A 22,847-nucleotide genomic window follows, 5' to 3' on the forward strand; every position below is an offset into this window, starting at 1 on the left:
CCCCAGTCCTCTCCCTGGGATCTGACCTCTGAAGCCCAAGCCTCAGCTCCCAGCCCCCGCTCGCCCCGGCAGGTGAGCAGACAAGCTTCTTGGGCTGGTGAGTGCTGGTCGGCACCGATCCTCTGTGCGGGAATCTCTCCAGTTTGCCCTCTGCACCCCTGTTGCTGCGCTCTCCTCCGTAGCTCAAAGCTTCCCCCCTCCGCCACCCGCGTCTCCGCCCGCGAAGGGGCTTCCTAGTGTGTGGAAACATTTCCTCCTTCATGGCTCCCTCCCACTAGTGCAGGTCCCGTCCCTATCCTTTTGTCTCTGTTTATTCTTTTTTCTTTTGCCCTACCCAGGTACATGGGGAGTTTCTTGACTTTTGGGAAGTCTGAGGTCTTCTGCCAGCGTTCAGTAGGCGTTCTATAGGAGTTGTTCCACATGTAGATGTATTTTTGATGTATTTGTGGGTAGGAAGGTGATCTCCATGTCTCACTCCTCCGCCATCTTGAAGCTGTTCCAAAGAGACAAGATTCTTAATAATAAATAAATCTGTAATAGACGGTTTTGGAAAAATTTATTCTGAAGGCAGTGTGGATTAGTTTGCAAATTGTGCCTCAACCAGCCAACCCCAATGTTTCTTCAGTTCCAATCTATGCCAAGCAGGACCTGCCAGTAAAACAGTAAGTGAGATGGTTGTGATGCTTGACAAAGTGAAGGAGGTGGTTACTGGACTTACAGTTGCAATGTGAAAATCTGAAATCAAGATACTGAGACAAGGGAGACATAAATTTGGAACTAGGTAACTAATCAAGTATTTTTTAAATGAAAGAGCTAAGCTAAGGAAAGAGTGAAGAATGGACAAGGTTTAGAGAAGGAACATGACCCGGGGAAGGTAACATTTGAGTTGGAGAAGCTGAATTGTCTAAAAATAGAAAACCTATGAATCACTTACTTTGGATTAACTCACAAATACCTTGTTGGGTAGAGGGTAGACTCTTGAAGGGAATCAACTGCAAATGTTGAACAAACAGATAAGTAATGAATGAAAGAATGCATGAAAGAATATCTGGCTCAATTTATGTCCATAATTTCAAGTAGTACCATTACACTCTGTTCTTTAAAACTTCTGCCATCCTCTTTAAGCAGACATGTCTAACTCTCTCAACTGTAACTGGGTTACAACACAAAACAAACTGGTTTCTTCCTTAATGGGCCACACCCATGTCTGAAGCATTTTCTCTTACTCCCATTATGTGGGTCTCCCTTCAGCTGAGGTCCTGCATGCCTAAGGGTTTTCTCTGGTCTGACCCAACCAGATCTATAATGAGGCTATACTCATAACCCTGACATTCCAAAGAGACCAGAGGTTGAAGCAAAATTACATGCTAAGTTTTCAAAACAAAATACAATAACCTAAATCCCCTTGGTCAGTTAATATTTGCAAAAATGCTGGCAGTAAGTTTTTAAGCAAACACCATTTATTTGATCTTCCGGAATTATATGTGAAAGGAAAAGGTAGGACTGCTTACCATTTACCCTAAAGTGTAATTCACTAAACTGGAGTTTGGACATTCCTTCTGAATATATAAAAATAACAGGGGTAGGTGTAGGAAGGAGAAAAACAGAAATATAGTACTTCACAATAACACACAAGAGATCTTTGAAAGTTTTGTAAACATATACCCCTTTTTATAAAGAAACATGGTTCAGATATAAATCCATAGACCTATAAATCTAATGTCATTTAAACTTATTTAACTGTTCGCTACTCTGCTACTTTGAATTTGAAGATAACACATACAATGATAGACCTAATTACACTTTGGTTATATTCTTATTAAAGAGGCTTAAAATTAGAGCAAATATAGTATTAAAACTCAGCATATAGTATGTATAAACTTCTTAAAATCTTCTTTTAGGTATTGTAGGCTTCAGGGTTTTTTTTAAACAACCAAAAAAAGACTCTTTTCTGTTTAATAACTGGTATTGTCAAATTTTTTTAAATAGGTGTCAACTGAAAAATTAATTCTAATAAATGATGTGCCTGGATCTAGCTAGATATGTTGGTGTCTGGATGTGGTCGAGAACTCATGAATCTTACATGCTGAACTGCACGTGCTGCATGTATTAGGTTCAACCACAAGAAGTTTGTTTTCCAAACAGATGGCCAACTTCGAGTCCAGTCCTGCAGAGTGTTAGGGAATTGAGTGTTTCATGGTATTAAAAAGGAAAGGAGGAGAGGGAAGTAAAGAGTCAGCTTGCCACTCCTTTCAATAGCATCCTTCAGAAACTGAACTTTTTCAGATTTAAAGCAGTTCATGGAACTTGTTGAAAACTTACATGTTTGACCCTGTACACATTAAGGACCTCTGATTGTCTCAGGGAAAACCACAACCACCACACACATACACACACACACACACACACACACACACAGGTAATTTTCAATGTTGAGGGAAAATGGAGAAACTCTTATTGTTGCTTCCAGTGATGGATGGTCCTACCTCTCACATGGTAGATCAATATAGATTCTTGGTGTCTGAAGTTTTTTGATCTGCATTTTGATCTCTATAGAACCTTTCTGTGTCTGAGTTCTATGCTTACATAAGATATAAACTAACAAGCTCAAATTTTGCTGCCTAAAATCCCTCCTCTTACTGTCATCAACCATAAGAGAGGAGAAGCACCAGAGATAACCCCTGGGAAGATTCTCCTTACAAAAGTGGAAGAAAAGGGGAGTCAGGAGTTTCCTAACAAGCAAGAAGAGCTTTTTAATTGCAGGGTAACTGTGTATAAGGATCTCTTGGATCTCTAACTAGACTATAAAAACAGTACTATGACTGCCTTCTATTTATAAAAGTATGGGCACATTCTGAACTGTCATATATTTTCTATGTCATTGATTGGTTCTGAAGAAACAGTCATAGATTTTCTACATCATTGCCAGATTCTGAGAAATTTATTCATAAAAAAAAAACCTGTTGCCTGAGCACTGTATTAGATATTGGATAATCAAAGATGACTAAGCGAATGTTTTCTAGGAGCTCACAATCTACCTTGAGCACAATAGCATCATTTGGGGCAATGTAAGTTAGTTAAATACCATGTGTTACAGCTATATTTGAGGCATATACACTTCTCATACTAAAGAAGTTTCAAAAAAGATGAGTCTCTTTTAAGACTTTTGTTAAAAAACAGAATGAATTCAAGGTTTCTCTACTTAAGCTTGCCAAGCAGACTGGGAACCAGGAAACATATTTCTTTTTCATAAATGAGTCACTCTTAAAAATACAACATGTTCTTTGCCTGTATGGTTTATGGAATCACTAATAAAATGTTTCTACTGTCATAGGTATGAAGTAAGAATTTGCTAGCTAATAGTCTCAGTAACACCCTTGAGTTGGAGGTAAGTTATGGATAAGGAACAAGGAGCAAGGCGAATGACTCAATGGACAAAGGCTCTGCAAAACCCAAGTTTCAGCCCCGACTCAGCCATATATTCATTATTTTAAGAAAAATATTTCACTGCCTTTAGACTCATCTTCAAAGCAAGGGGAGGAACGGAAGGGAACTCTCAGCTCCATAAAAGTTTTATTCTAATTTGAACTTCCTAAACCCTACATATGTCAAACAGGGAATGAGACAGAGTAGGGCTAGTTATGTCAGGGACTAGAGGCAGAAAAAACAAAGGGGTTGCATTTTGAGAACTATGCTGATATACAATAAGGAAGGAGAGAGAGCCAAAAATACCAGAAGTGAGCAGTCAAAGCCTAATACCAATAGTCAGGAATAGGAGCCTGAGAAGCAGTCCCTGGCAAGCAGATCAGATACACAGATCAGAACCAAGCCACCTGCATTACGAAGACCTTGATAACTAAGGTAGGTCTTTGCCAATTCCCAAGCCTTTGTGTTTCTGTTTAAGAAAAGGAATAGAGAGCTAATTTGCATGTAATTGTTAGGTGCCAAGGGCCATATTATGTGCTTCCACAAATGCTAGCTCTTTAATTCCACTTGCTTTTGAGGAAACTGAGGTTCAGAGAGTGTTACTAACTGGCCCAAGGTTCAAGGGGGCATGAAAGAGCCGGATGTCAATTCTGAAAGGATCTGGTGATGAGCCCTTTGGCTGAAAGTGAACCCTGTTTCTTTCTGCAAAGCTTTTCAATTCTTTAGGTTGGGAAAAATGAAAAACAAAATTTTCAAATGCTTTCAAAATTAAAGATCTATCATTAACCAGACTTCAAGTACAGTAAGTCCTGCCAGGATGTGAGCTAAGTAGGAAATGAGGAAAGCTAGGAGGTAGGGCCTGGGACCCAGAGATGAGGCATAATTCATGTTACAGCAGGTGCTCAGAGCCACACTAAGCCCACTGAGATATGAAGGTAAACAGAAAAGGAGGTAGAAGACAGAAAAAAAGATCATGGTAGCCATGAACAGGGAGCAGCCCAGCCAGGCAGATATTCAACTACCTGGGGCAGCAGGCATGTAGGCTCCAGTGTCAGAGAGTCTGAGGTCTGGCAACATATAGAACCAAGAAGAATGGCAGAAAGTGTGAGGGCAGATGTCTGGGTGCCTAACTTGAAACTGGGGTTCAGGAGTGGGCAAAATCTCAGCTGCCAGTTGAATTGGACAGAATAGTCCAGTGTCCTATCCATTAATTAGCAAATCAATAATTTATTTTGCATTTACTGAGTTCAGTTTTTGTTAGAAAAAGGCTAGGATAATTTACTCCAAAATTTAAACAGTCAGTAGTTCCCTTTCAGTATAATACCTTTTAGGTCCATCAATGTGAACACAAATGGCAAGATTTCATTCTGTTTTTTATGGCTGAGTAATATTCCTATATATATACAGTTGTGCCTCCAGATGAGACTGCAGCCCTGAATCAGAAACACCCGACTAAGCTGACCCTGTGCTCCTGACCCATGGAAACAAATGTTTGTTATGCCAGTCTGCTAAATTTGGGGATAATTTGTAACACAACATTAGATTCCTAACGTAATAATTTAAACTAATCCAATCAGTGCATTTCATTCTTCTTGCCACAGTGATAGAATGGTGGACATTTGATCTAAGTTGGTGCATTTGGGGTGACTTTCAAGATTCTTAGTGGGGATTCCAGTACATGGAGAGTCTCCTGTCTCCTAGATGGTAAAATGTGCATATGTAAATGTTGGATCCATTCTGCCAGGATGAGGAAAGCCACCTGGAGGACAAAGCTGTCATTCTGAAGAGGGTAGAACATAAAGAACTGTGGAGACATAACCAGAACTGTGATTTTTAAAAAATGCTTGCGTTTCCATCATTCCTCTATATCTTTTCACTTATACAAGCCAACCAAACACTTTCATTGTTTAAACTAATCTAATTTGGGTTTTCTGTCAACTTGCTACCAAAAGAAATATCTCAGTGTATACACAGGCAAAGACTATGCCTTTAAACCTTAACAAGCATCTTAGCTTATAATATATTATTAGAGCATAAAGACTAGTGCTTTAAAACATTCTGATTCTCTGGATCTCAAACACCTGGTCATAGAGCTTAACAACCTGATTAGTTCTCCTTTCCCTTTCTCTGGATTATGCTGTCTTGAGTCTTGTTTCTTAACAGATGAATTCCCTTCAACATAAATCTGTTGTTCACCCCATTTGTCTACTGAGTAGCAAATCCTGCTTCCATATGCCACTCTCTAATTCAGACACATCTCCAGATATTAACTGCCTTTGAGAGACCAGGCTAAAGGCAAGTCTATTCTACAGGTCCATTCTACCTGGCCATACCTTTTCTTTTCTATCCAGTGATTACCACTAAGGTCCCAGGTCCAGTATATCTTTTAACTGACTCACTCACGAAGCCATTATGAGATTCAAATGAAATAGTGTATAGATCTGATTTTATAATGGTTGCTCAGTAAATGTGTATAGGATACATAAGAGATCTTTTAAACTTGAGAAATAAATGTTCCTAAAGGAAAATGAAGTGAAAGATTGGTGAAATTTGATTATTCTATCATTTTTATTATTCAGGGAATGTTCATTGTAGAAAAAGTAGAAAATCTAGGTAAGTAAACCACTCTCTCAATTAAAATAATCTAAAATATATCCATCATATATATATATATATATATATATATATATATATACTTATATTTCTTCCAGTTTTATTGAGATATAATTGACTTATAGCACTAAGCTTCAGGTGTACAGCATAATGATTTGACTTACATACATCATGAAATGGTTATCACAATAAGTTTAGAACTCTGCTTCCACTCCACTGTTGTTGGCAGGCCCTAGGTCCTCACTGATTATTGGCTGATTACTTCAGATCTTCATGATATGGGTGTATCCATTGGCTGCCTAGTGTGTTCAAGACATGACAGCTGACTTCCCACAGACTACTGGTCAGGAAGAGAAAAAGAGAGTGTGCTCCCAGGAAGGAAGCTGCAGTCATTTTTATGACCTAATCTCAAAAATACCATCAATTCTGCCAAGTTTTACCAGTCAGACTTGTAAAATGTGGGAGGGGACTACACAGGGTGTGAATACCAGGATGGGGGAGCTATTTTCGAGGGGCTATTTTGGAGGCTGGCTACCCCATCCATGTACTACTCTGCAACCAGGAGCAGTATCCACTTCCCTAATACCTCGTGGGAACACCTCAATGTGTTCCCATGGAGCACTAATTCTAATGGATTATAAGGAGTTTCACAAAAAAGTGGAGTCTGTGACCAGAAGAGTTCAGGCAACAACACAAAACTAACGTGTTTCTTTTTGGATAATAAAACTCTTTTAAAACAAAATATTCTATGGGCCCTGTTTTATATGGAATTCTCTTTGGCAAAAATTAATTGGACACTTGGAGAAAATTTTCACCTTGATCATCCTCTAATCCTAATATGTTATATACTCCTTGATTAGTCAACAAGTGTGTAGTGAAAGTCCCCACTGGAGAAATTCACACCAGAATAGTAGTTCTGAGTCTCTAGCTCATGGGTCAAATTCACTAGTTGATAGGTTTCAGCTGGAGTGTGAGTAAATTCTTGAAGGAAGGTAATTTATGCCTATAGTTTCAAGTCCTAGGCATCACCAATTTTCCAGAAGCTCACAGGATAGAAGGGTTTTTTCATGGAAGTAATAATGGTATATATTATCCTGCTTTCTATCCCACTTTACAGTTTCACGCTGCACTTTTTATAACCATTGTCAAATACAAATGTTTGTAGTTATCAGGACAGAATATATTACCCTGTCATAAAACAAAGAAGAAAAAAATTTTCTTTCAGAATAAAAAATTAATCTCCCTACTCAAAAAGAAGCAGAATATGAAAGATAGTCTTCACTTACAATAAGAAGGATTTAGAAATAACTCATGGTTTCAAATCTTGGGTTGAAATGAACATTTTGAATGTTTTCATTTATCTTGTTCCTTGAACACTCCCACTTCCTGCCGCAGAGCAATTTTAAGGTTTTTGTAATCTTCAGACATTCTTATTTTTGGAGGTCACAGCTCATGCCGCATCAAATATAGTGGAAGCTGTAGTAAGTTGCCCAAACCTCCCTAAAAAATAAAGCACTCACTCCACTAAGATTCTGGGAGTGTTGGACACTGCTGAATCATAGCTAACTAAGCCCCTCTTCCAGTATTGCTCTCAGTTATAGGGAACTTCTCACTCAAGCACATTCTCCCTCCTCGAAAGCAGCTTACGTCTTGGAATGTAGGGAAACAAATTCATAGCCCCTTTCCCCAATTTGGGACAACTCTGGTCATCCCAAGTCAAGATTTCCCTATGGGATTAGCCAAGCCCTTGCTGCAACTGCATCACAATTCAACTTCTCCCTCTGTCCAATCTTCTCCCCTCACCACTCACAGGTATGTTCCAATGAGTATGTCTCAGTAAATCTGCTTCCTAGTCTCCATCTCCGAATCCTCATTCCCAGGGAATTTGACTTAAGACCACTAGTATTCAGAGTGGGACTAAAAAACAGATTTTAAAATGGGATTTTAGAAGCTAGATTACCTGCTGGTGGAGTACTTATAGTTATTGTCATACTATATTAGTGAAATTGTTAAAACTTTCACTGGTGATTAACTTGGATGGTATAATGTTGGAATAGAATACCCTGATGGTACAATATGCCATACATGTGAAGAAAAACAACTAAAAGCCAAAGGTGATAAATTACCTATTTAAATTACCAACTTAAAGTACAATTCAGAGGCAATATATACAAAGACTCTCACCTCTCATAGCTGAAGGGACCAAACCAGGACCAAGAGCTCCAAAGAGTATTGAACTGCTACCTGGAACATCTGCTATGCCAAGATCAGAGCTCTGATTGGAATGGAGTAGGATCCTTAGATTTGGAATGGGAATAACTGAGTTTATGAACTGGAAGAACTCAACCTGAATGTTCTGGGCCTGTAAGAGTGGCCCACTCCTCCAAGTTGTGGACAAGTTTCCCCCTACTTGAGAATTATGTAGAGGCTTCTGCCTTGCAAGGCAACACATACCTCCCCCCCCACCCCCGCCGCCAACCTTTGAATATACCAACACTTCTCCTCTAGACCAGTAATTAGGGTTAAGTAACAACATAACATGGTTGGGAAGAACTGGGCCACATAAGGGAGGAATGAGACACAATGCTGAAGAAATTACTGGATTTAGCCAAAATACAGTGACAGGAGGTGGGAGAGTATGTAGAGGATGAGGTCCTAAGAGTGTAAAATGAAAGAGGGTCGGCAGAACTCAAAGCTCTGTAAGGAAGATTGATTGATATGGGATCACTCTTCCATGATGCAAGATTTAATGCTCGATCAAGGACTCTAGAACACAGTACTAACAGCCTTCTAGGATGGCTCTAGGAAGCTTGAGGAGAGAAATGGCTCATATTAGGTGAAGTAAAAATACTAGAACTCTCATGGAGGATGGTGGCAGGAGATATCAAGTGGCTTAAAGACATGATTATGCCAGAATAGTTATACTACCTAAGGCTGGAAGCCCACCACCCAATTATTTTCGATGGAAAAGCCCCAAAGATGTTCCATTTACCAATATAATAAAGAATGAGTGGGACATCAGCATGGTTGAAAAGATCAGTCATGGCTGTCATCAATAGATCAAAACTGATGACAGGAGAGGCAGTTACAGAATAATGAGGATTCCCAAAGAACATAGGCCAGTGGTAGCAACTCATCAAAGACATGTAATTATTGTGAAGGTCAAAGTGGCAGCCAGGGGAGGTGAGAGATGTGCACACTTAGGAAGATGGTTAATAGACCATGGTGTTCTCAGGCACAAGAAAATTGGATAGCCAAAACTGTGTTGCTTAATTTATACAACCAAATGAATCAAGGATGGATAAATAGGAGGCTGGGAACAACTGTCCTAATAAAAGTCCTAGTTTCCGGATCTGAGCCAGTTCTCAAGACCAGAACCCATTGGTTAAAGGAGAGAAATGAGAGACAAGGTCCCAATGAGAACATCTAAAAATATCCAGGGGCCTGCCACACCAGTGAAGTTTTGAGGGACTCTCTAGTGCAAGACATGCTAAGGCTTCTCTCACAGAAACAAGCAAACCAACAAGAAACACTGAGCAGCCCTCTTTGAAGGCAATATATTCTGTCTCATTTACCAAATGATATGCAAGTCTGCCAGCTTTGAGAGGGCCCAGATCATAAAGGTTTCTGTTACTAATTTAGACTCTAGTGAAGGCAGCCTTATCACTTGAGCCATTTGAACAAGCAAACCTTTATGTTCCTAGAAGTATGGCAAGTTCCAATAGGAGAATAACATATAAATCTCTAGATTTACAGAGCAAGTTCTGGTAAAGGCCATGCAAGTAAACACCATTTGGAAAATAGTCCCTGATGTGTTACTGGGGCCTGGTAGAGATAGAGTATCTATCCGTGGGACAACAAAAAGACATTTAGCGAGAGCTACCCATCATGAACTATATCCTGTCAGAACCACAAAGTCATGAGCTCAGGCATGTATGTCCACAGCAATTTATTGTTAGACCGAAGAGGTACATCCAGGATGGCATGAACAGGGCCAGAGCTACATGAACAGGTGGTCTGGACTCCAACCCATATATCACTGTAATACTGGTACCTGTCTCTGAGCCAAAACTATATTCACATAGGGCTTCCTTATATCTGGCTGGATGAAGGAAGAGGGAAAAAGGACAAGTTTCATTCACAGATAGTTTGACTCAACATGTGGTGAGAACCAAAAGTGGATCATTTCACATTTCAGCCTTATTCAGGGCAGCACTAAAAACAGCAGGGAGGAGAAATCCTCCTAGTAGGCAGAACTTCAGGTAGTACAAGTAATCATTCACCATCTGTGATAAGATAAATATTTCTTAGTAAGAATATACATAACCTCAAGGACAATGGCAAATAGTTGGCCAAGAGACTGGAAGAAAGAATAGATTTGGAAAAAGGAGGTCTAGGGATAGATCTATGGGGCTGGGCACAAAGTGTGATCCTTGGATCACATGTTAATGCCCACCAGAGGACATCTATTATGAAAGAGGCAATAAACAATAAAATAGGCAGTTGACATCAGCCAGTAAGTATAACTTGTTTGCAGCTATAACCTCAACTCAACACTTGGAGAAATCTAACTGACCAGCACGTTACCCTAATTGCCAGACAGAGGAAAGAAACAAAACAAAGCAAAATTATACTTTGGTCTTCACTGTCTTTTTATTCTCAACATCTCAACTATAAATAAAAATATAATTAAAAAGTATAAAGCAGTCAACGAAGCAGAAACTTGTGACCAATAATCAAGAGAAAACACAGTTTATACAGTCTCACAAATGACCCAGACCTATTTATTGGAATTAGCAAAGACTTTAAAATTATAAATGTGATTAAACTTTTATAGGTAAAGATAGATACAATGAGAGAGAAAGAAATGGAAACTCTAAAAAGAACCAAAAGGAAAGTTTATAACTGAAAAATTCAATATCTGAAATTATAATATTAATTGAGTGGGCTCAATAGCATACTGGAAAGTAAAAGAAAAAGAAATTAGTGAACTTGAAGATAAGCCAATAAAAATACCTAAACTAAACTGAAACAGAGAGAAAAAAGGTGGGGATTGGGGGGATTAGTAACTTGTGAATAAATAGCAAGTGTGTAACAGGGTCGTAATTGGAGTCTCAGAAAGAAAGGAAAGATAAAATTGGAAGGGAAAAATATACTTTAGAAGTTATTGTTCAATTTTTTTTAATTTGATGAAAAAATATCAATGTACACATCCAAAATTTCAGTAAACCTAAACAGGAAAAGTACAAAGAGAAGCACACCTAGACACATTTTTTTATATATATATATAAATTTATTTTATTTATTTTTGGCTGAATTGGGTCTTCATTGCTGCACGTGGGTTTTCTCTAGTTGCTGTGAGTGGGAGCTACTCTGTTGCAGTGCGCAGGCTTCTCATTGCGGTGGTTTCTCTTGTTGGGGAGCACAGGCTCTAGGTGCATGGGCTCCAGCAGTTGTGGCTCGTGGGCTCTAGAGTGCAGGCTCAGCAGCTGGGGTGCACAGGCTTAGTTGCTCTGCAACATGTGGGATCTTCCCGGACCAGGGCTCGAACCCATGTCCCCTGCCTTGGCAGGCAGATTCTTAACCACTGTGTCACCAGGGAAGCCCCTAGACATGTTTTTGATGAAAACCAAAAATAAAGGGAAAATCTTGAAAGAAGCCAGAGGCAAAGAAAGAAAGAAAAAAAACATATGACGTACAGGGAAACAGAAATACAGGAATGACTGATTTCTCATTAGAAACAATGCAAGTTAAAAAAACAATAGAAGGGCACTTTAAAGGGTAGAAACAAAGCAAACCAAAACAAAAAGTTAATCTATAATTTTAATCCAATAAAAATATCCTTCAAATATGAAGTTAAAATAAGGACTCAAACAACAAAAACAGCAAAGTTGAAGGTGTCAACAAGTCAAAAGCAAATGAGTCTAAGTCTAGCCATGGTAATCCCTACTTATCATAGACATTTAATTACCTCTGAAAGTGTATAATGCTGGTATAAGAAACAGAGGCCAGATTACTAGGAGAATTTGTTGTGTGGAAGAGTAAGGCCAATACAATGGAGTTCTAACAATAACTTTTTAATGTTTCATGTATGTTTGAGATTCTTTTAATCTCCTTTCTTTAGGTAAATATAATAGTGCCCCCCCCACACACACACACACAAAAATTAAAAATCTTTAGAATAATGTTTATTTATTGAACAACTACTGTGTGCACAGTCTGTGAGCCAGTCTACTTGTTAGATACTCTAGAAGTATTAAGCAGAACTCTGTAAAGTATATAGAAACCCACTTGCCCTGAGCAAAAAAGAAGATTTTATGAACTAATATAAAAAGGTAGAGCTATCTGAAAAGGCAGGGCTAGATCTAGTCTCAGGGACATCCCCATTCAGGGTCCTTTAGGATTTCCCATCTCTTCTCTTTACTTCTCCTACCTATTGGCTTCATCCTTTAATGAAAGAAACTCCACGAGACCCAGCTTATGGTTTCAGGTGGTTCTAGTCTTCCATTCTCTACAGTCTTACAAAGAGAACAGAACTCTTCCCTATTGGAATCATTTTTAGAAAGTGCTTGTAATGGCCCAGTTTATGTCTTGTGCCATCCCAGTCTTTGGCTCAGACTGGGATCATCAAGGTATGATGATTGGTCCACCTGTCTTGCCAACATGGGGCAAGAAAACCGTGATGGTCAACACAAAACACATGGAGAAAGAAGTGCTTCCCGAGGAAAAGGATGTGCTGTTATCAGAAGGGAGGATGCCCACCACCATAGGGAAATGAGACATTGACAAAATGCAGTTCTTGGCCTCAAGACATTCACAATTTAGCAATAAATGCAATAAAAATGAACTCTAATACTGTAATAAGAGTGCTATACCCAAGTTATGTGCAAAGGCCTAATGGACAATGACAAATTTTAGCAATACCAAATATGGTATTTGGTGGAAAAGGATTCCTAAAGAGGTTGTATTTGAGCTGGAACTTGAATAATGAAAGGGAGTTTAGCAAGGTAAGAGAAACAGGGCACTCACAGTGAAGCTGTTGAAATACAGTTTAAAAAAACGTGGAGGGCTTCCCTGGTGGCGCAATGGTTGAGGGTCCGCCTGCCGATGCAGGGGACACGGGTTCGTGCCCCGGTCCGGGAAGATACCACATGCCGCGGAGCAGCTGGGTCCGTGAGCCATGGCCGCTGAGCCTGCGCGTCTGGAGCCTGTGCTCCGCAACGGGAGAGGCCACAACAGTGAGAGGCCCGTGTGCCGCAAAAAAAAAAAAAAAAAAAAAACGTGGAAAACAGAACTGTGCATTTGGAGGGCAGTGAGTGTTCCAGCATCATTTAACAAATGGACCAAGAGGATGAGTGGTGGACTGAGGGAGAAGAATCAAAACATAGTTGACATCCAACTATCAAAACATAGTTGACTGTAGAGATCCTTAAATGTCATGGTGATAATTTCAGATACTGTTAGACCAGCCAGATACTCAACTTGTCAACCAGTTATATGTCAAATACATGTTAAACAAAGTATCATAACATGAATAAATTGGGAGGCCCACGTGGCTGAGAGACTGACAATGGCACCTGCTCTCCTTTATTCCCGTTGAGAGTACAGCCACATGTGGCAGTTTACATGGGTTCCTATCAGTGGACAGTTTTGCCTAGGTTTAGCTAATCTCATTCTCAGAAAAGGCTAAGTGGCCTTGTACTGCTATTCTATTACTATTTTCTGTTTCTGACTAACAATGTACCACAAATTAAGTGGCTTAATATAACACCCATTTATTATCTCAGTTTTCATTGGTCAGGAGTCTGGCAGGGGTCAGCTGGATTCTTTGCTCAGGTCTCATATGTTTGCAATCAAAGTGGTGACTGGAGCTTCCATCCTACCTGAGACTTTCCATCCTCTTCCAAACTCATTCAAGCTGTTGGCAGAATTTATTTCCTTTTGGCTGTAGAAGTCATAATGGCTTCCACCTTTTCCAAGACCAGCAAGAGAAAAACCTCTCTCATGTTTCAAATTTCTTCCTTTTTAAGGGCTTCTGCCTGATTAAGTTGGAGACACCCAGATAGTCTTCCTTTTGATTGACTCAAAATAAACTGATTTGGGACCTGAATCTCATCTTCAAAATCCATTTTGCCATATAACATAACATAATGAAAGGAATGAAATCCATCCTATCATAGCACCACCCACACTAAAGGGGAGGGACTCATACAAGACATGCACACCAGGGAGTGGGAGTTTTGAGAGCCATTGCAGAATTCTGCCTACCCAGGTTTAGTAAACATATCTGCAGAGAAACTGTGGTAGATTGAATAATGCTCCCTTACCCAAGATAGCTATGTCCCAATCCCTGAAACCTGTGAATGTTACCTTATATTACAAAAAGGGACTTTGCAGCTGTGATTAAATTAAGGATCTTAAGATGGGTAGATTATCCAGGCCCTAAATACAATCACATGCATCCTAATAAAAGAGAGGTAGAGGGAAATTTGATAGACACAGAAGAGAAGGCAATGTAACTATGAAGGCAGAAATTGGAGTGATGTGGTCACAGACCAAGTGATCCCTGCAGCCACCAGAAGCCGGAAGAGGCAACGGAAGGATAGTCCCCTGGAGGATGCCTGCAGAGGGAATGCAGCCCTGCCAACACCTTGTTTTCAGCCCAGTGAAACTAATTGCAAACATCTGGCCTCCATAGCTGTAAGAGAATACATTCTTGTTCTTTTAAGCCACCAAGTTTGTGCTAATATTTACAGCAACCATAGGAAATGAACATAGAAACCATGAATTAAAGGTGAGACTAATCATGTACAAAGAGGCCAACTCCATGAGAAGGGCAGGGTTGTCACTTTTAATACTAGAACCAGCTCTCTGTCAGCAACGTTATGAACAAAACTAATTTCAAGCAGGTCTAGCAAGGTCAGAAAAAAAATATATATATATATATACATATATATATGTGTGTGTATCAAGAGGACAATCTGATACCTCGATTATTAATATGGACTTTATCCTAAGTGTATATGGTGGCTTGAATATTAAAATAGAGCCACCATGATCAGCAAAACCTTTTAATCATGATCACAACTTTTTTAAGGTTTATTTTTAGGTTGTATAATGTAAGTAGTATGACAACTTAGTGGTCCATGGGTATAATAAATAAATAATTAAATATACATATTTAATTATGAGCTTTAGTTTTCTGTTGTTTTTGGTTTTCTTACTGTTAGGAGTTTGAAGGCCATTTCCATAAAAAAAAATGGGAGCTATTAGAGGCTCCAGGTCATGGACTTGTCACAATACAATTTATATTTAAATAAATAACTTTTGGTATTATTGTGGAAAGTAAGGGTTAAAGAGAAGAGACAGAAAACAGGGAGAGGTTAAGAGGTTATTGGAGTAGATTATTCACACTAGGTCATTCAAACTGAATTGTGAATGAAGGTAGCACAGTCCTATCATTAATACAGTTAGTAATATAATAATTAACAGCATACAGGATTGACAAGTGTGTGGCAGTCTCAGTGACTTTGTATTACTACTCATAATAATTATTGGGGGTAAATACACTGTTGATTCCATTTCACAAAATCATTTATTCAACAAATATTATTGAGTATTTACTATGCGCTTAGTAGTTTATTAGGAATTGGGAAGGAAATTAAGATTAAGTTGGGATCAAGGTCCTTTCCCAAGGACACACAACTTCTACTTACTGAGATGTTATCACATTCAGGTCTGTGTGACACCTATTTCTGAAGGGCAGAATGAAGGACAGAAAAAAGAGGAGAGTAAAATATGAAATAATTTAGCACTATTGTAACTGCTTAAAACCAATGATCTACTCATTGCCTGGAGGAGTTAATATGAGGAAAGCAACAGAACCCTGATAAACTCTAAGAGATGCTCACTGGGGGTCCCAAACTCTTCTGAGGCAACAACAACATTTCAAGGTCTTTTTGATGTCCCAGAATTGTAGCTTTGACTTATGCTAATAAGCCCCCAAAAACGAAAACAAAAACAAATTCAGAAAATTTTTGTTCAACTTTTCCCAGCCATAGCCAATTTGATTTCTAATTACATGATTAGAAGTTAACCTGATTAGCTCTGTCTGAAATAAGTAATTCAAACAGCATTTTACTAGAGAAAGTGGAATTTATAGTTGGATTAAACATTCTAAAATAGTGTTATAAATATTCCTAAAGCTGGAAATGATCTTGAATGATCATCTTGTTCATCCTTCTACTTTCATCCTTCTATTTAGATGTATAGGGCAGACCTACATAAAGATGATTCCAATGCTGTATCCTGTTTCTGAAATATTCCAGTACAATTAATTACAACATACTTATTGAAAATTTATGTGCTAGGCACCGTGTTTTGAAAAAGAAAACTAATTCCCTCAGTAATCCTTCCTTATTCTTTAAAAATTTTTAATTATGTTTGACATTAGAAAGAAGCAATCCTGAACTCCCTTCCCCTTTTATTAAGTTATTTTCCTTAAAAACAAACAAACAAAAAAACCACCTTCAGTTGCCCTCCAGTTTCAGTCAAATAATGTTGAGTAAAGCATGATCCAAATTGTAATCACTATCAAATTAAGACCATTAATTACCTGTGTGCCCTCAACCTAAGCAAAATGTAGAATGTATATAATTACTGGGATAATTCAAGCCAGGAAAAAACATTTTGCTGCACTTGCTAGACCTCTCTCTGACATTCTGATTTATCCATGGGAAATGATGGCCTGGTTTAACCTGAATGCTCTTGAATTTTTCCATCATCAAAAGAAAAATCAGTCCCCAGTGGCTCTATAACACCAAGGCCAGGTTACTTCACCCTGGGATCAAATATCACCTTTCGCTTTAGATGGCTAACAGGTGAAATAATCTTACATCTTTGTGATTTATTTGACTACTTATATTTGCATTAATTGTGTATACAGTGTGTTTCTTATTATTTCATTTCCACTTATTTTACACCTATTTCTCCCTAGCAACAGATAGTCCTCAGCCCAGACCTGCTAATGCATGTTTTTCACTTAAAAAAAAAAAACAACTAAAAAGTAATATTAATAACAACAACAATAATAAAAGGTTCCATTAATTAATCTAACCTCTATAAATGCCAGTCATTTGCACCTATGTTTCCTCACATCTCAACCTGGGTTAACCTCTTAATGTTATTGTGGTAGGTTTGTGTCCCCCCTAAATCATGTTTACACATAATCTCAGAATGTAATCATTTGGAAATAGAGTCTTTGCAGATGTAGTCAAGTTAAAATGGAGTCATACTGCACTAGGATGGGCCCTGATCCAATGACTGGTATCCTTATAAGAAGAGGGAAATTTGGACACAGAGACAGAGACAGAGGGAAGAAAATGTGAGACATAGGGAAGAATGCTATGTAAAGATGAAGGCAGAGATTGGAATGATAAATCTATAAGTCAAGGAATGCCAAGGATTGCTGGCAACCACTAGAAGATAGGAAGAAACCAGGAAGGATTCTCCCCCAGAGCCTTCAGAGAGAGCATGACCTAGGAGACATCTTGATTTCAGACTTCCGGCCTCCAGAACTGTGAAAAAATTCTCTTACTCTAAGTCACTCAGTTTGCTGCAATTTGTTACAGCAGCCCTAGGAAACTAATACGGTTACTGTGAGGATTAAGTAGGACAATTTCTGTAAAGAATTTATAGCCGTGCCTACAGTAAGCATGCAATAAAAATTAGTTATTATTTTATTTTCATTATCAGTATGAATCCAGATTGAAACTCAAAATGTAAATATGATTAGGGCACATTCCTACTTTAAACTTTTCAGTGGCTTTCTATTGCCCACAGGATAGAATCTAAAACCTTAAGACAGCTCAAAATGCCCTGAACAAAATCTGACCACACGACCGCTTCTGTATACTTCTTTCTCCTTCATTCGTTCTTCTCCAACTATACTGACCTTCTTTGAAACCCTTGTGCTCTCCCATCTCCAAGCATTCTAACATGCTATTCCCTCTGTCTGGAGCATTCTTCCCTTTCCTTTCTCCTCCTTTAGGACTCTGCATAAAGTCCTTTAAGGGAGGCTTTCCTGAGTAGGAGAGATCTCTCTTGAATCCCTTAATACTCTGTACTTTTATCTTCTGCTACTTTCATCAAGTCATATATCATCATATCACATTCCTGGCTACCCTGTAAACTCTAAAAGGACTGACCACAACTGTTCTCTTCTTTGTGCTTGTCAGTACCTGGCATATAGTCAGCAGTAATTCAATAAATATATATTACTTAAATAAATGAATAAGATTATTTAATTATAGTGCCATAAATACAATAATAAAGATACAATCATAGCCCATAAAGGGAGAACAGATGGGTAGGCTCTCAGGCCACCTAGGACAAACTGCGAGTCATAGAATTTTGTGGATAGGAAGTCTCTGAAGCACATTTATTTTAGCGCCTTCCTGTATTTTATGATCCAGAAGCTGAATGAGGTAAAGCATTTGCCTAAAGCTGAATAGCCATCAATGGCAAAACTAGAACCAGTATTCCTTTTCCTCTCCAAAGAGTTCTTCCATAGCATTTTGCTGCTTATACTAAGAGAGATGGATCTGGGACCTTTAAAAATTAAATGAATAAGAGATAATGCAACTGAAGGAATGCACCTGGGGAAAACACTAGACTTGTTTACAGAGGATGGAAATAATAGTGATGAGATGAGAATATGTTCAAGTGACTCCAAGACTGCCAAATAGGGTGATTCAAAACTGATAGGAAGTAACTCAAATTCCTTAAGTGCAGTCAGAGCATGTGTAACTAAGGGAGGATAAATTAAATTCCTGAAGTGCAACAAGTGTGGGATCCGGGGAGGAAGAGAAGAGAAATTCCCTAAACTGAGATATAGCACAGAAGGAGCAGAGAATTTATGAAACACCTGTTATCTAATAGTATCCTTCCAAGCCCAAATCCTGCCTGCCTATCTGCCCCTAATAGCTCTTGCCAACTGTCTATCTCCCTGGATGTCATCGGATTGATAAGACAACAAGAAGTAGGAACTAACAGTGCGGTTTAACACAGATAACAGAGCAGCACTGTGTGTACCAGGGCATGGAGGAAGTGTCTTTAGTCAGATTCCTTTACACCCTAAATCCACAAATTCCAGTGTTATCTCTTCCTCTATCCTGGAATTCTGCCTATTTTTCCTATACTTTTCTCTGAGTAAAAGCCCAGTCTTCCTATTCACTCTACTTATACTTCTGGGTAGATAGACTTATATCTACTCAATCAACCAATCTGGAAAACTCGTAGTTACTTGACCCTCCTCTGCCAATATCTAATCAGTTATTAAATCCCAACCAAATTCTTAACATGGACAAGAAGAATTTTTATAGCTTGATCTCAGCCTACTTTTACAACACTTTCTCCAAATATTTATCCTCATATACCCTATACTCTGGCCACACTGTCCTCTGAAATCTTTACATACAGTAAGTCCCCTACATACAAACCTTCAAGTTGCAAAATTTCAAAGATGCGAACATGCGTTCTCATGTCCAATCACATAAGTTAGTTCACGTGTCTGTCATATATTGTCACATGTGTGCATCCTCCACGAGTGGTTGTGCTTTTGTGTACTTTACTGTACAGTACTGTATAGAGTACAGTATCTTTATTTCAAGCCCAGGATGTCCAGAAACAAGCGTAAAAGCAGCGGTGATGTAGGTGGTACGCCAAGTGATAACGATGGAAACAAAAGTGAAAATAATTGAGATAGTGGAGTGAGGTGAAAAAATAATAAACGTCACTCACTCTTATAACATGAATCGTTCAACCATCAGTACAATTCTAAAGAACAAGGACAAGATCCTGGAACATGTGAAGTCTGCTGTGCCAATGATGTCAATGATAATATCGAAGAAGCGTGGAAAAGTGATGGAGGAGATAGAGAAGCTTCTCAGTGTGCGGATGCAGGATCAACATCAGCGCTGAGTCCTGCTCAGCTTAATGCTGATTCAAGAGAAAGCTTAAAGCCTTTATGAAGACTTGAAGAAGAAACGTGGCGAAGAATCAGAAGGCACATCTTTTAATGCCAGTCATGGCTGGTTTCATCAGTTCAAGGCTAGAGCCAACCATCACAATGTAAAAGTAAGCGGTGAGGCAGCAAGTGCAGATACAGTAGCTGCCCGGCAATTTCCTGAAATGCTCTGAGAATTTTTCCCCCCCCCATAGGACCAATCTGTACTTTTTTATTTTTATTTTTTAAAAGACAAACTATTAAAAGTAAAATGACTGAAATCACATGAGATCAAGATACAAAGAAATTCAATGTAGAGAAAAAGACTTTGCTGGGAAACAGTCAATGGGAAACACAGGAAACATTTCACAGACGCACAAAAAGCTCACGTTGTAAACAGGATTAAGCTGCTGTAGGTTCCTCATCACATCAGGGTTTCATTTTGCTCAGCCTGAGATCTCACTCGATTTCAAACTGCCTGTGATCCACTCGGTCTAGAAAAGCTTTCCGTTCAATGAACCCCTCCTTCCCTCGATTGTGGATGGCTAGTTCTTCTCCAATGCCCTCTTCCTCCTTGAAGCTCTCCCAGTCCAGCTCGGCCTTCTCTAGTCTGCTCATCTTCTGCTTCTTGGCTCCTATTTTCCCCAAAAGGCTGCTCATATCCCTTGACCTTTTTAACCCTGACCCGGCAGGAAGTGACGGTAGAGCTGAAGGGACATTATTAGCCTGGGGATTTTTCTTTCGCATTTTGCTTGAAGAAGGATTTGGCTTCTTTAGATGTAGCATCCACTTCCTTAGTCACCCTGACTTCACCAGCAAAATCAAACACCTTGGTGATTTTAACTTTTTCTGTTTCTTTAGGTTTCTCTAGCTCTTCTGCTTTGACCAACAATTTACTTGAACTTGTCTCTTCAGCCTCCTCTCCTCTTTTAACTTGTGTACAAGGAGGCACTTTTGATTTTAGTCCTACGTCATTGAGGAAGCTGGCCCATAGTTCATCTTCCTTCTTTTTCCTCGTATCCTCTGACTCAATGCCTTTTTCTTGCTCTGCGGCTACATCTTCCTCCTCACTACTTCTTCCTCCAGATTCCTCGCTGGCATCCTTCTCGTCCTTTTCTAATGAGAGGCCACCTTGCTTTCTCTTCCTGGCCAGAATGCTCTGAGCCTTTCTTTTTCTCCCTTTGGTTTTCTGTGTCTTCTCTTCACCATCCACTTCATCTTCCTTCACTAATTCATTTACATCATCTTCACTATACTCTCCACCCGATGACACGTAGTCCTCGTCCTCCTCCGAGGTGGAGGAATCTTCAGAGTCGAATTCCTCCATGTCGCTAAGGCGTGGGGCGGACAGAGCCGCAGCAGCTACCCCCAAAGGCAAAGCTCTAGGGAGAAACCAGAGACAGGGATGCGGCAGGGTCGGCGGCAGCTGGGGCAGCCCCCGCAGCGTGCTCTGAGAAATTATTGATGAAGGCGCGTATTTACCCGAGCAGATTTTTAATGTAGATGAGGCAGGACTGTACTGGAAGAGGATGTCAGACCAAAGTTACATCAGTAAGGAGGAAAAGTTGATGCCAGGCTATAAAGCAGCAAAGGTAGGCTAACTGTTGTTTGGTGGCAATGTTTCCGGTGATACGAAGCTGAAGCCGCATCTTAGATTATCATTCAGAGAACCCAAGAGCCCTTCAAAACATAGCCAAGGGCTCTCTCCCAGTTGTGTGGAAGAGTAACCCCAAAGTCTGGGTTACACAGGCGGTTTTCCAGGACTGGTTTTTCCACCAATTTATCCAGGAGGTGGAGAAATATTGCTTGGAGAAGGACATCCCATTCAACATTCTCTTGCTGCTCGACAGTGCTCCAGGCCACCCCCATTCATGGACGACTTTCATCCCAACATCAAAGTAGTGCATCTGCCACCAAATACTATGTTGCTTATCCAAATTATGGACCAGGGAGTTATAGCAACTTTCAAAAAATATTATTTACATCACATTTCTTGTCAGGCATCAAAGGTGAGTGATGAATTGGGAACAACCTTGTGACAATTTTGGAAGGACTATAGCATCTACAAAGCCATAAAAAACATTGACTTTGCTTGGCATGAGGTTATAGCCATCACCATGAACGGAGTTTGGAAGAAGCTTTGCTTGCAGTTTATTCACGGTTTTCATGGATTTGAGAAGGTGGATGAGGAGTCCAAAGAGGTCTTCAGCAACTTAGTGACCCTCAGTGAGAAACTGGAGCTAGATCTTCAAGAGGACGATTTCACTGAACTCCTTGCTGTGCAACACGAGGAGCTTACTAATGAAGGCCTGATGGAATTGGAGGCCCAGAGAAAGGACGAAGAGAGACAAGAGGAAGAAGAAGTAACTGAAGAACCGAAGAGATTCACAATGCAGGAAATGGCAAGGGGATTGTTTTTATCTGAGGAGGCACTGTTAGTTTTTGAGGCACAGGACCCGAACATAAAATGGTACGTGAAGGTTGCAGCAGCCGTTCAGAACGCAATCCAGTGCTACTGTGTCATCTATGATGAATAAAAGAGAGCTACTACCCAGACATCACTGGATCATGTTTTCAAGAGGGAAGATAGAATTGAATCCAGCAAGGAACCAGAACCTGTGCCATCAATGTCAGGCATGAGTGAATTTGCAGCTTGCCCTCCATCTCCTATTGCTGACGGTCCTTCAGCTCTACCATCTCCCACCTCCTCTCCCTCCTCCAGTCAGTAGCTCTTCTTGCCTGTTCACTCGATGCCAGCCCCTGTATGCCAGCTATTGTGCTGTACTACTGTACTTTTCAAGGT

General features: G+C 39.6%; 1 pseudogene; it reads right to left on the minus strand.

Moving 5' to 3' along the window:
- Positions 1-20,473: 20,473 nt before the first annotated feature.
- LOC132424146 (craniofacial development protein 1 pseudogene) lies at positions 20,474-21,371 on the minus strand (annotated as a pseudogene).
- Between the last annotated feature and the right edge of the window lie 1,476 nt (positions 21,372-22,847).

Source organism: Delphinus delphis, chromosome 4 (genome assembly GCF_949987515.2).
Source record: "Delphinus delphis chromosome 4, mDelDel1.2, whole genome shotgun sequence".
Classification (NCBI taxonomy): Eukaryota; Metazoa; Chordata; class Mammalia; order Artiodactyla; family Delphinidae; genus Delphinus; species Delphinus delphis.